Genomic DNA, 12,848 nt, shown 5'->3' with positions numbered 1-12,848 from the left:
GAAAGGCGAATTGAAATGAACTGAAGAGAACATGTTCATCTCATTACGCTGTTTCAGTTTTAATCATATCCACTTTTCAAACATGGAATAGGTTGATTTGGTAAGCTGAAATGCTTCTTGAACATCTTTCTGAACGTTGAAATTTTGTTTCTTTTTTTCTGTAGTTGAAAGTTTGTCTCCTCGTTTGGAAAGTTACGAGTTTGCTTCAGGTCAGGTACTCCATATTTCACCCTCTATCATGCTTATGTTTGCACTTGTAGGATTGTGTTTTAAAAAGGGAGGAAACCTTTCTAATAGGTGCTACATAAATAAAATGCAATCCAAAACATGCTCTGTTATTAAACTTCTTGAAAGTGATATTAAGTTATCATTCTTTCATCTAGAACGAGCCGCCTCCTCCTCGCCCTTGATCCCCCTCCTCCTTCCGCTTCCCCTTTGTCAAGGCTCCCACCCAAGTCTTCTTTTTATCTCCAAACTTCTCGTAAACTCTAACCCACCCTCCCTTTTCACTCCATCAGGAGTCAGATTAAAAGCCACTGGCATCCCAGCCCGCTGCTGCGTGTCAGCTCTGCCCTGCGACAGCTTGCACTAAGCCCATTAGCAAAGCAAATTTAGCCATATTACCTTCTTCCAAAAGGAAGAGGGGATACAAGTAAAAGACACAAACACGCCCCCCCGGGGAGAGGGATTAAGACCCTGACTGATCTCTAAATGAGTTTGGTCAAGACGCCGATATTCATTTCAGGAGCATTAGCGTTTGCTCCATTTACTCAGCAGAGTCAGCCTTTGACACTGAAAGGAAAGGACTCCCTCTTCACAGGCGTCCACCCTGGGAACTATACGTTTTTTGTTTTGTTTTTTTTCTACGTGCTTTGTCTCATTTAACATGAAGGAAGTGAATTCTTCAGTGAAAAATCTGTATCTCTCATTATATTTGAGATAACTGATAAATAAATTGATCAAAAACCTGTAAAAATGTCAGTTGATAAAATAATGGGACAGTAATTTCCAACTTTTTAGGCTTTTCCTGAAGTAAAAGTGGTGAATGCTTAATAAACAAAAGCTTAATATTAACCTGCAACCTAATTCATCATTGTTGCTGAACAGTTAAGTGACAGAAGTCAGCCGAGTGTTTAAATTTAAAGTTAATGAGTAATTAGAAGAGCTCCAGACTTGTTTAACATGGACGCTTCAGTTCGGCCTGAACAATAGAAGGTCACGAAAGAGATTTGAAGTCATCTATCTAACAGTGACCAGCATGTCTCCTCTGGCCTTGTTTGAGTCTGGAGTTTAAGGAGTGTGTACAGCCAGGCGTGACTGTTTGCCGTGCGAGCGTTGAAGAAAGAGCCTTTTCTTTTTTCCTCCTCCTCGTTATTGTTTCTCATGGGAAACTTGGATGAGCGAAGGAAACCATTGTTCCGAGATGAAGGAAAGAGGAAAGAGCTCCCTTTTTTGTTTCTCCTCATTTAACGTGACTTCATTGCTCGGAAGAGAGTCTGCTTGCTTTGAGGAAGTGGTCAGGGTTGATGGATCGCTACCTGAGGTTATGTTTTCTGGCAGCTGCTCCGCTCACATTATGAATCAGCTTCGAGTGCAGAAAAATATTTTACGCGACAGAGTCTATAATGCCTTGAAATGCTTGATCCTATAGACCATTCAAAATGTTTCGATGACCTAATTCTTCCACACTATTTTATCATATTCTTTTTTTTTCTCCTTACCCCCTGGGCAAATTATATTAACGGCCATGTGGGGATGTTGACACATGAGGTTATTCATTCCTGCCGTTAGTCAGGTGCATTGGCACAGAGCCAGTCTCCTCGGAAGCTAAACCATTGTAAATGTTTTGCTGTTCGTTGAAATAGATTTTGACCCAGGGCTGCACTTTCAATGAGGTGGATTAAAAAGAAAAAAGAAATTGGCCCTGGAGATTGCTGACGCAGCACACAGATGGAAAAACAGGCCTGTCACCTGCTTCTGCAGAGATGGAGAAGATATGACGGAGTCACTGTGTAGCTTCAGGCTGGTATAGATTAATTGCGAGTCAAAAGTGCGACTTAAAACCTGGTGGATAGTGTCAAATATACATTCAAATAAATAGTGGAAGAAGCGCATTGGTGTCGTCTTTAGCATTCTCTCGTCATAACAAGACACTCCCCACGTCGGGCTTGGGATTCTCTCTGTGCAGAGTTTGAATGTTCTCCTGTGAATGCATCAGTTTTCCTTTGGTTACTCAAAGTATAAAAACGTGCATTCATTGTGTGATGACCTGGCAAGTATTCCAGGGAGGGTGTACCCTGCCTTCAGGTTAGTTAGTACCATTAAACCTGAAGCAAATATTCATAAACCAATAAAGGATCTGAAGATGTTGCTTGAGCTGCGCTAATCTCAGTAGATTAGTACAGATTTGTTAAAAAATTAAAGCAAATGTGGTTGAAATTTCCAGTCTCTTGCTGGGTGCGTGTTCTCCACAGGTCCAAGGCATCACTACACCTCATTGACTCGAAGATAAACCTGTTTCTCCTCAACACGCTCAGTCTCGCAAACGACCAGGGCCTCCAATGCTCTATTTGGTTTGCCTGCCCAGCTTTCTCTGCTTCTTTCAATTATACTGAAACAGAGCACTATTAATGTAATCTGAGAGGCATAATGAGACAACTGTTGCAATGCAACGCCAAACTGCACTGGCTCAGAAAAGGAGACACACTCAATTTCTGTACAAGTCCTTAAAATATGACTTGGAACTTGTCCAAAGCTTGATGCTTTTTTCCTAAACATTTCCATAAAACTGAGACAAACCAAACACAATGTATTCTAATTTAGGAAAAAGCAACCGATGAACGTGTTCATGTGCAACTTTCAGTGTTTGACATTTCAAGAACAAGTATAGAGAATTTTCACAGTCCAGTAATCATCCAAATCCAAAAAGGGTGTAAGGATGTGTAAAACATATGTAAAAAATTTTTTTTAAAAAGCTATGATTTTTTAAATGTCCTGAACATCTCTTTTATTCAAGTGTTACTTTTATACCAAATCTGTAAGGGACCTTTTGCCTCTTAACCTAATTACTTCCTTTTATTGAGATGTTTCACTGCCTTCAAATACTAAATGAGATTGGAATGATTAAATGTATTACTCACAACCCTGTTATCTATTTACAATGTTTACCAAAAAATAAATAAACTATTTAGAAATGGAATTGTCTTAAACAAACCCTGAGGTCTTTTCAGTAAATTTCAACAGGCCCAAAGAGGACTTGAACAATGTGGTAAAGTATCGATTCTGATTGTGCTGATACGTGCAAGATGATATACTACTAGTACCGAGTGTACTTGCAGAAATAACAGAGCAGCCAGTGTTTTCCTTTTTAGCATGCAAATGCTGACAAATGCCATCTAACATATTTCATCAGACCACAATTTGAATATTCCCTCTCTGGGTCAAACGCTAATGGGGGATTATAGAACAATAAAAAAAAAAAAAGCAGTTAAACGAGACTTGTGCTGAGGAACCACAAAGAAAGCAAACAGAAGTGAATCAATAAATTAATGAGATAACTGCTTTTTATTCTACTTCCAACACACACACACACACACACACACACACACACACACACACACACACACACACACACACACACACACACACACACACACACACACACACACACACACACACACACACACACACACACACACACACACACACACACACACACACACACACACACACACACACACACACACACACACACACTAAAGTGTTAATGTTTTGCCTAAAACAGCTTTGCTTTTAAATCAGATTGTTTTCGGGCACATGTTTTAAATCACGATAGTCAATTATTTAGGTTTTTCCCCCACCATCATAACACCTGTCATCGGAACACCTGTCGCGTATTCCCAGAAAGGTTGGATGCTGATGATGTTATCAGCAACAGATAAATAGATCGGTGCTCGGTTGGTAGAGCGCCTCATCTTCCAAGGTCGGAGGATCAATTCCCCCATGTCAACCTGTCCATGTGTCACCGCGTCTTCTCACAGAAGAGTGACATGATTGGATGATTGTGATGGAGCAGTAAACTTTGCTTTACAAGTAAATTCCATTTGCCAAATTCTATAAGCAAGCTGCTTGAATACGCAATTTTACATGTCAAGAAGTCAAGAAGCAAGCCTTAAGCAGTCAGTGTCACAAAAATTGTCAAAAATAAATCAATAAATATAAAAAGTAAACAAACCAACATGGAGTCTTATTACCTGCATTAAAGATGCTCTGGTGGCCAAAGGGTGGCGTGTCCTGTGATCGGCAGGATGCTCAGGCGCCACCTGAAGACGCTGCGGGTGGCGGGCAATTTTCAGACTGCTGCCTCCCGAGCGACTGTCACAGAACTAACGGCCCAAACACGCAGGCCTCCCCCGGCTTTTTGGCAGTGATATACTTAACCTGTATGTCCTGGCCTAAAGCACAACTGCAAATTAAAACCTCAAGTGAAAGCACCTGCCGGGGGTGTGTACTGAGTGAGTGAGGGAGCGAGGCCAAGAGGCTGGATGGCTGAGTGCAAAGGAATTCTACCAGCAATGGAGAGCAATTTATATTTATAGGTCTTGTGTGTTTACTTATGCAAACACAACTTGCTCTGTGTGTGTGTGTGTGTGTGTGTGTGTGTGTGTGTGTGTGTGTGTGTGTGTGTGTGTGTGTGTGTGCGCGCGCGCGTGTGTGCGCTCTTTTACTCCTGAGGACTGGACTCGGGGGTTTTATCCTCCTTGTGGGGAAAGAAATTCAAGTGTTCATAACAATGATTAACTTTTAAGGTGAAGACATATTTTAAAGTTAGACTGAGGGAAGAGTGAGACTCAGGATTTGGAAAGTGATAGTTATGGATGGTGGTTCAGAGAATTAAATTAATCCTTGTCAGCTTGTCATCAGAGTGTGAGTGTATGTGTCTGTGTGTGTGTGTGTGTGTGTACGCTCTAACAAATTAGTTAATCCCTCCTCAAACACTATTAACTGACCTCAGCTCATAGGTCAGAGACAATTCAGACTGATAAGAGATTTAAGAGTATACATAAAACAATCAAAGTTTCATTAAGTAAAGGAATTATCGGAGTATTTCATTGTAATGCAGCTTTTTTTTTTTTTTATTTAACTTTCTACTTCATTCAGATGAAACTTCACATCAAGAAATGCATTTGAAACATATCAATTGATTCTAAATCTCTCAGGATATTTGACTTAATAACTACCTGGTAAATAAATCAAATATAATCAAGTGAGTATATAAATAATGCAACACTGTGCCCACCCCATAATATTTGGAATGCACAGCTTTTCATTTAAGTCTTACATTGAAGCAGTTCTTTTCCCACTGTGCATTTGTTTTTGTTTTTTTGTAAGTTTATCTCCAACAAGTTACATTTGTATTTAACATTACACATTTTTTTTTTCCAATTATTAAAAAGTTCCCTTTAAGTAATTTAACTGCAACAGTTTATTTTGTCTGTGAAGATTGTCATTATGTAACATGTACTGGGATCACAAAGCATATTGGACCTGCTTGAGCTTTTCGAAGTACATACAAGTAAACTATTGAAAATATCATTGATTACACAAGACTTCTTTTTCATTGAACCGAGTTTTCCAGCCAGATAAAAGTTTGGCATTTAATCAAAAATGACCACATGAATGTGGTTAGGTGGCAAAAATAGTGCTTCTTTCCAATAAATGCATGTTATGCCTCAGTTGATTTTGTTTCACTTTAAATTAATGGCTGGTTATTGCAAATCTGCCACTGATAGCCGAGTGCTTGTTCAACGAGCAGCGACCAAATCTAAAAAAATGTTTCGTTCTTGCTTGATTCCATGATGGAGTTTAACATGATGAGCCACAGAGTTTGAATGTGATAATTATCAGATACGAAGAGGGTGTGAGCCAACACACCTCAAGACACCTCGGCAGGCGAATGTTTGTGGACACACCAAATCAAACAGTGAGCAATGACAGCCTCCTTTCATTGGACAATCCTGATACAAAATTAGAGAGAGAAGTGTTAATTTCAAAATTCTATTTCATCGTGTCTGCATGCGAACACATGTACTGGATGCCTGGATTTGTGACGAAATTGAAAAATTGAAACGGGCTCAGAGAAGTAGCTGTGGAGTAATACTTCAGAAGTAAAGACAAGAAAAAAAGGAAAATGATGAATGACAAAATTATTTCATTGAAATGCAAAGGTTGCTTTGCTTTCCGCTTTTCACACATGCACGGAAATTTGCATGGCAGTTACTTTTTTTAGTCTTTGACTTGTTTCTGGCACTGGATCAACAATTTCATGGTTGAAAGGAAACAAGGTAAAAGAAGCTAACAGAACGGGTGTCAAATGGTCTACTGTGATCTTGATATGAGTAATGGTTGTGCAGGTGTCTCTATTATAAACAGGTGTCCCAGACCCACCTACGTTGTCTTAGTTGTGTCAATAAACACCTCGGGTTAGTATCAATGTCTTCTTTGTTGAAGTCTTATTTAGTCAGAATGAACATGAAGTCTGTTAAGCTGGTGTTTATTTAAGTGGTTGTCTGCCTGTTTGGGATTTTGCGTCAAAAGTCGTTCAATAGAAAGTGTGGAATTCTGTGGTAATGTCTTCTTTTGAGAGGAGAAATGTTAATCCACGGAGACACACTCACCCCACATGGCCCAGGTAAAGTACCTAAAACAAGAGAACAAATACTGGATCCTAACTGCAATATACAAATGATACCGGATAATTGGTTTCCTAGCTAAATTCACGAGCATCAAAAATTATACCCATCTATTGACATGTTCTACTAATACAAACATTAACCCAGAATGGTAGCATTGCCCTCCAGCAACAAACCACATTTCTGTCAATGACACTATGATACAAATGTTTTTAGAGGACAGGGCAATTGAGGTAAGAGTGAGAGTGGGGAAGAGTACCAGAATCAGGTTAGTGATCCAGTTAGAAGGTCAGAGATCAAAATGATGTGTGTAACAAGTGTGTCTGCCTGAATGTGTATGTTTGTGTATGAGCAACCACTTGAATGTGTAATTAATGCACACAGGAGTGTGATCCAATCAAATGGTTTGTGTCCTTGTGCTATTTTCCAAGCTGAAGAGAAGGAAGAGGAAAATCAAGGTGTATCTCCTAGCGTCAACTCTAATCAATATCCACAGGGGCAGGTAAGCTGCTGAAGATCAAAAGATATTCTGACCACCTTTCAATAGTGAAATCTGTACGCTATACATTGTGACCCTGACAAACCCCTCAACCTCAGCTGAGGAGGAATTAGTGGAAAAGCGCCGTAAGTCACTGACAGTCAGATCTCCCCAAAGACCTGCTTGCTACCACTGCATTAGGGCCAGAGTAATTATTTGTGAATATGGTGTAATTTTTAAGAGGACGTGTTATTTATCATGACATGACATGACACACTGACAGATACTGTCACTGGTACTGTGTCAAACAAAGTTTGTTTCAAGATATGCAGCTAAACTTGTCTGCACCCATGCTAAAAAACTCTGGGGCATAGCGCCACCTGCGCTGCACCTACTGAAGTACAGGGCAGCAGAGCGGCATGCAGCCAGAACGAAGGAGCCTGTGAGCCTGAGCTCAGTGGAGCAAAACACTAACTTCACAGTTTTGAATCCTGTCATTGCAGAGCTGTTGCAAAGGTCATGTGTAAATAAAAAACTGTGAAACTGCTCGACTTGTACCTGGTGAGTTGTCTGTGTTTATCAGGGTGTGAAAGTGAAGACAGACTTCTCAATTACAAATATCTTTTGTACGTATTGACAACTCTTTGTAAGCATTGACAAATCTTAGTCAATCTTAAGTTGCACGTCTTTGGACTGTATGAGAAGCGTCGCCAATACAGATGCATGAGGAGCATGAAGACCTGCTGCTGATTGGCCTCAGTTGACTGCCAGTTGCAAAACTAATCAAATGACCTGTGGTGGTCTCACAAGAAATACACACACACACACACACACACACACACACACACATATATATATTATATATATATATATATATATATTTATTTATTTATTTATTTTTTAAAGGAGAATAAGAAAATATTTGTGATTTTTGAGATTTTAGATGCAGATATTGACACATTTTTTTTTTTAGCATGCCGTTTAAGAAATAAATATTTGAATATATTGAACGATACCTTACTTACACAACTTGACACCAATATATTGAAACGCATTGACTCCCTCAGTGTGGGTGAAGTCCAAACATTTGCACCTGTCGGACAAATACAAGGAAATGACAGACAAGGAAATAAGAAAGACAAAGATGAGAACAAGGAAAAACACATCAGTTTGGAATCTTATCGCTTGAATCAAGCAAATAAAAATTATAATAATAATAATCTTCCCAGGGCCCTTAAATGATCTTAAATGTTGCATTCTAATGCACTGTAGTCTACAAAATACTGCATTGTGTATCAGATATTTCAATGCTCCTTTCAACATTTCTTTGTTTGTCAAGACACCTTTCAGTGAAAGGTGCTGGAAGAACTGTGGAGACATTTGTGTTTCTACACATATCTTTAGGGATTGCACAATGCAAATGTTCAACAAGAAATTGAAAGTATCCTGAAAGTAACTGTGCCTCTTCCCTGTGGTGTATTTTGCTGGGAGCCATAACAAAAGACACATATAACACAGAACAGAGATAAATACTACTGATACTGAAATTAATCGCCAAGAAAATGACAAAAAAGTAACTTGAAGGACACTAACCTGCCAACGATTACAGTGGAGACAGAAACTGAAGCAGGCCTACTTCATGGAGCAAATGACTGCGAGGCTACAAGTGAAAACAGAGAAATGGGATGATGCAAAAAAAAAAAAAAAAATTAATATGCCTTCAAATAATCAAGACAACATTGTTGTCTGTATTCATATTTGTTTATTTTGTATATTAGGATTTTACATGTGTTTAAGAGAATGTTATTTTGTTTTGTTTTTGTATTTTTTTTTTCATTTTTGTTCTTGGAGAAAAATTTCAATAAATGTTCATACAAATACAGTTTTTCAGTTTTGTTGGTTACATGAATCAGCCTCTTACATTGATAGGGATCAGATCATTTCCTCAGGTGTGTCTGCAAACACATGAAGGGCAAAAATTCAAATTTCTCTATTTGCTTTATTAGCCGTGTTTTGTTGTTAGGCTTCACTGGTAGTTATACCTTTCCAAAGAACGAACACAAGTACTTCCTATCTCTGGCGACTCCTTTCTGTTTATTTAAAGTCGTCATCAGACATCAAACCCGATAATCATAGATGTTTGTTTTTATATGTGTTCATCGAGGCAGGCTGAGCTGACTCTTTGTGAAAATGGCTTTTGTACACAAAGGACAGAACCCAGTCCGTCAAACAGCAGGGACAGAGACTCGGTACTCTGGGATCTGTCATTGGGGGACATTCAAGAGAGTGTTCACCCGTACGCCACTGTGCCGCCTTGCTGCCGACACCTGCTGTTTCTGAACGCAACCAAAAATGATTAGGATCAGTTGCTTCCTCCTCTTATTATCTTCACATCACTGTCATACAGGACACAGGATGAGTGTGAATGTGCTGAAAGAGGTTAAATGGTGTGTGCGTGTGTGTGTGTTTTGGGGTGGGAGGTTGTGGGGGGGTGGGGGGGGTGTGCAGCATCCATGGGCATGCTGGCAGTGAGCACTGAGGGGATTGTTTGAATGGGCCATGTGCAGATATTGTGTGACATGGTAACTGAGGACAAATATTGACTTTTGTTTCAGCAGAATTCTGCAAAGCTCCTATCATAGCTCCCATCTCTCCGTGTGCTTGAGTCAATAGGTCTGTTTTGTTTGGCGACCTCTCATCATCTCTGTCAAATCAAACAGCTCAAGGCTTCAGAGTGAAGGAATTAAACACACTGGAAAAATACTGTACTTTTAGAGGGCAGATGAGCTTTTAAATGTCCTCTTAGATGCAATGCTTTATTTTTTTGCTACACCCAAAAGACCGGTTAGCGACAGTTGATCCATGTATTACTATATTATATATATTTAACTTTAAAAAAAAAAAAAAAAATCTCTGACTTGTCTCCAGTCACAAACATCAATCTTCAGATAAATTCAACAGGACACAGCAGTGACTCTGGAAGTTATCTCCTTAAAATCTGCAGTTTTCGATGACCTATAAGCAGTTTTTTTAAGGATGACTCTCTATTCAATCTCTTACAAGAATCGCTGAGTTGTGATTAAGACGGGAAACAGGTGTGTGTGTGTGTATTTTTAATACACCATCTGGTTAGACACCATATGGTGTCTTGGAGGCATCAGTGTGATTAGATTAGAGGCTGTATTTGTCCGGGTGGAGAACATAAACGCGTCATAAACGACAGGGAACGTGAGCCAAATGTTGTGTGAGGGGAAGAATCACGGCGTCGAACCCTGAAAGATTGGAAGGGTGTCTGAAAGAGAAAGTTCTGAACCACTCAGAGAGAGAAAAAGGTTTAGGGTTCGATATCACATCAGACTAACTTCCTTTGGCAAGAAAGAAAGAAAGAAGTGTACGCTGCTAATCATGTTTCTTTAGAAAGCCAACAGAGGTCCCCTGGTATGGAGCAATCACTCCGTTCAAAGAAGTTAGAAGTGGAACTCCAGTGAATGGCGTTGGAGAAAACAAAAGTTGAGTCTGAGCTGAAGAAGCTTGAGCTTGAGGCTAAAATATGCCTGCGTGAATTGGAACTGCCTGCGCAGCAGCAGCAAACAAATCTGCAGTTTGACGTTAGTAAAACTATCCGCCTGGTTTTCAGAGAGGGGCAGTCTCACTTAAATGGCCTACAGACGTGTGTTCACTAGTGGGAAAGGTGAAATGAGTTTGATTCCCCTGATCGAGCAGGTGGACGAAGCCGACAACCAAACAGAAACCCCCCCCCAATTATTTTAACACCCCGAAACCATAAATCACATTTCTGACGTCTCCCTCAACGTTTTCTATTCTATTCAATGTGATTTACAGCTCTTTTAAAGACCCAGCCCAACTTAATTTGCCAGTATGTGATCAATCTATCAACCAGTTGCTTAAACTGGGACAGCTGAAAGGGTGAAAAACTGCAGCACAGTTTTTCTAGGCTCGACATTACACGTCTGGTTGGATTGATCCCAAAAAAACAAAAGTAAACGTGTGAATCGGTTCACGGACAGACAGACAGAGAGACAGACACGGCTTTTGACATCAGCTCATCACATTGTAATATATTACATTCAGTAATAAATTAAAGGTATACAGGAGGATTTTCAGGAATTTTAGGAAAGAACCGCCCTCTCCACCGTTTGAAAAAAATGCGCATGCGCAACGCCGTACCTGCTCCCGAGACGGAACGCCTACTAAAACGCGTGTGAGAGACATGCACGAGCCCAGTTCTCCTCGTGCACGCTCTGTTTACAAGTCACAAGTCGGCATCGCTCACATAAGCTCACTTTACAAGAAGATTTGCACCAGAGGGGGTGCAACTGTGTAAAAATGTCCGAGAATAATGCGTCGGGTCGGCCACCGGCATGATGAGAACCGTGTGGAGTGAGCTGCGTGCAGGGACGAGCACGTACGACGGGCTTACGTCATATATCACCAGAATGATTGACAATTGGGAGGACCAGTTATTTTGATGATCCACCCGGAAGAAGAAAATCCTCTACTATACCTTTAAATAGACATTTCTTCTTTTTCCGGACGTGTCTCTTCTTGTGTGGAAGAGCAACATTATGGGTTCCAGAACTGCTCACTGGCTCAGCCCTCTGCCAATTGACATGCAAAGCCAAGAAGTTTAATTGTAGACCATGGAAAAATAATTTTTTTTTAAATATTGAGAGAAATGAGGATCAAAGCAGAATAAAGTGATTTGAAACTGTAGTTATGGTCCAAAGGACCCTATTGAAATTCCTAATATTATTATTTTGAACTCTTACAGGTTTTTTTTTTCATTTTTGGTAAACGCATTTTTGGTAAACGCATTTTTGAGTGCGTAAACATACGTAACTTTTTTGTCATCAGGCCTGTGATAGTTTGGAGGAATCACACATGTGACTGGAAAATGGCTCAATGGCACCACCTGGAAAGAAAGAAAAAAAATAAAAAAATCATCCCCCAGATCCCACTTCCCCGAGAGCTACGAAAGTCGGCGTACGTGAAACACCCCAAGATGCACAAAAAAGTCTCAAAGACACATAAACGCAACAGGAAGTCCACAATATTGAAATCTATATTGGATTTTGGCAGATTTTGGACCAAATTGAATTTTCTAGAGAGAAGTAGTCCAACGGAATAATTCCAAACGACCTGAAAATTGGAGGAGTGATAGAATAGAGATTGGTGAGCAAAGCGTATCAAAATGGCACCGTAGTATCTGAGGGCGTGACCAAAAATGGACGTTTCGCCACAAAACAGCAAGTGTGTTGAAAATCAGAATCAGAAATCTTTATTGTCATTGCTCCTCTTACAGAAGCACAACCAAATTGAAAATAGCAGCTCTAAAGACACTGCAAACAACAGAAAGTGCATAGATAATTAGTGCAAATAAAATCAATAAATGTGTCAAACTGCAAAGAGTTCAGGGTTTGTTGGCGTTTGAGGCGTTCAGGGCAACAACAGCTGTAAAACATGTAAAAGGCCTTAACATCACTTAATCAGCATCAAACTTGACAAATTGCATCAGAGACCATCAAAACCACATGATTACTTTTACTCGTACTGCCATTTGGGGGCATGGCAATGATCATTTTTAAATCTGGTTGGTCAGGTCCAAGCTGCTTTATCCACTTTTTTTCCTCCAGCGAACACCTTGTTGAAAGGATTTC

Source organism: Blennius ocellaris (assembly GCF_963422515.1).
Source record: "Blennius ocellaris genome assembly, chromosome: 4".
NCBI classification, from domain to species: Eukaryota; Metazoa; Chordata; class Actinopteri; order Blenniiformes; family Blenniidae; genus Blennius; species Blennius ocellaris.
The sequence above is the reverse complement of the archived record's forward strand: the minus strand, read 5'-3'. Positions refer to the sequence as shown.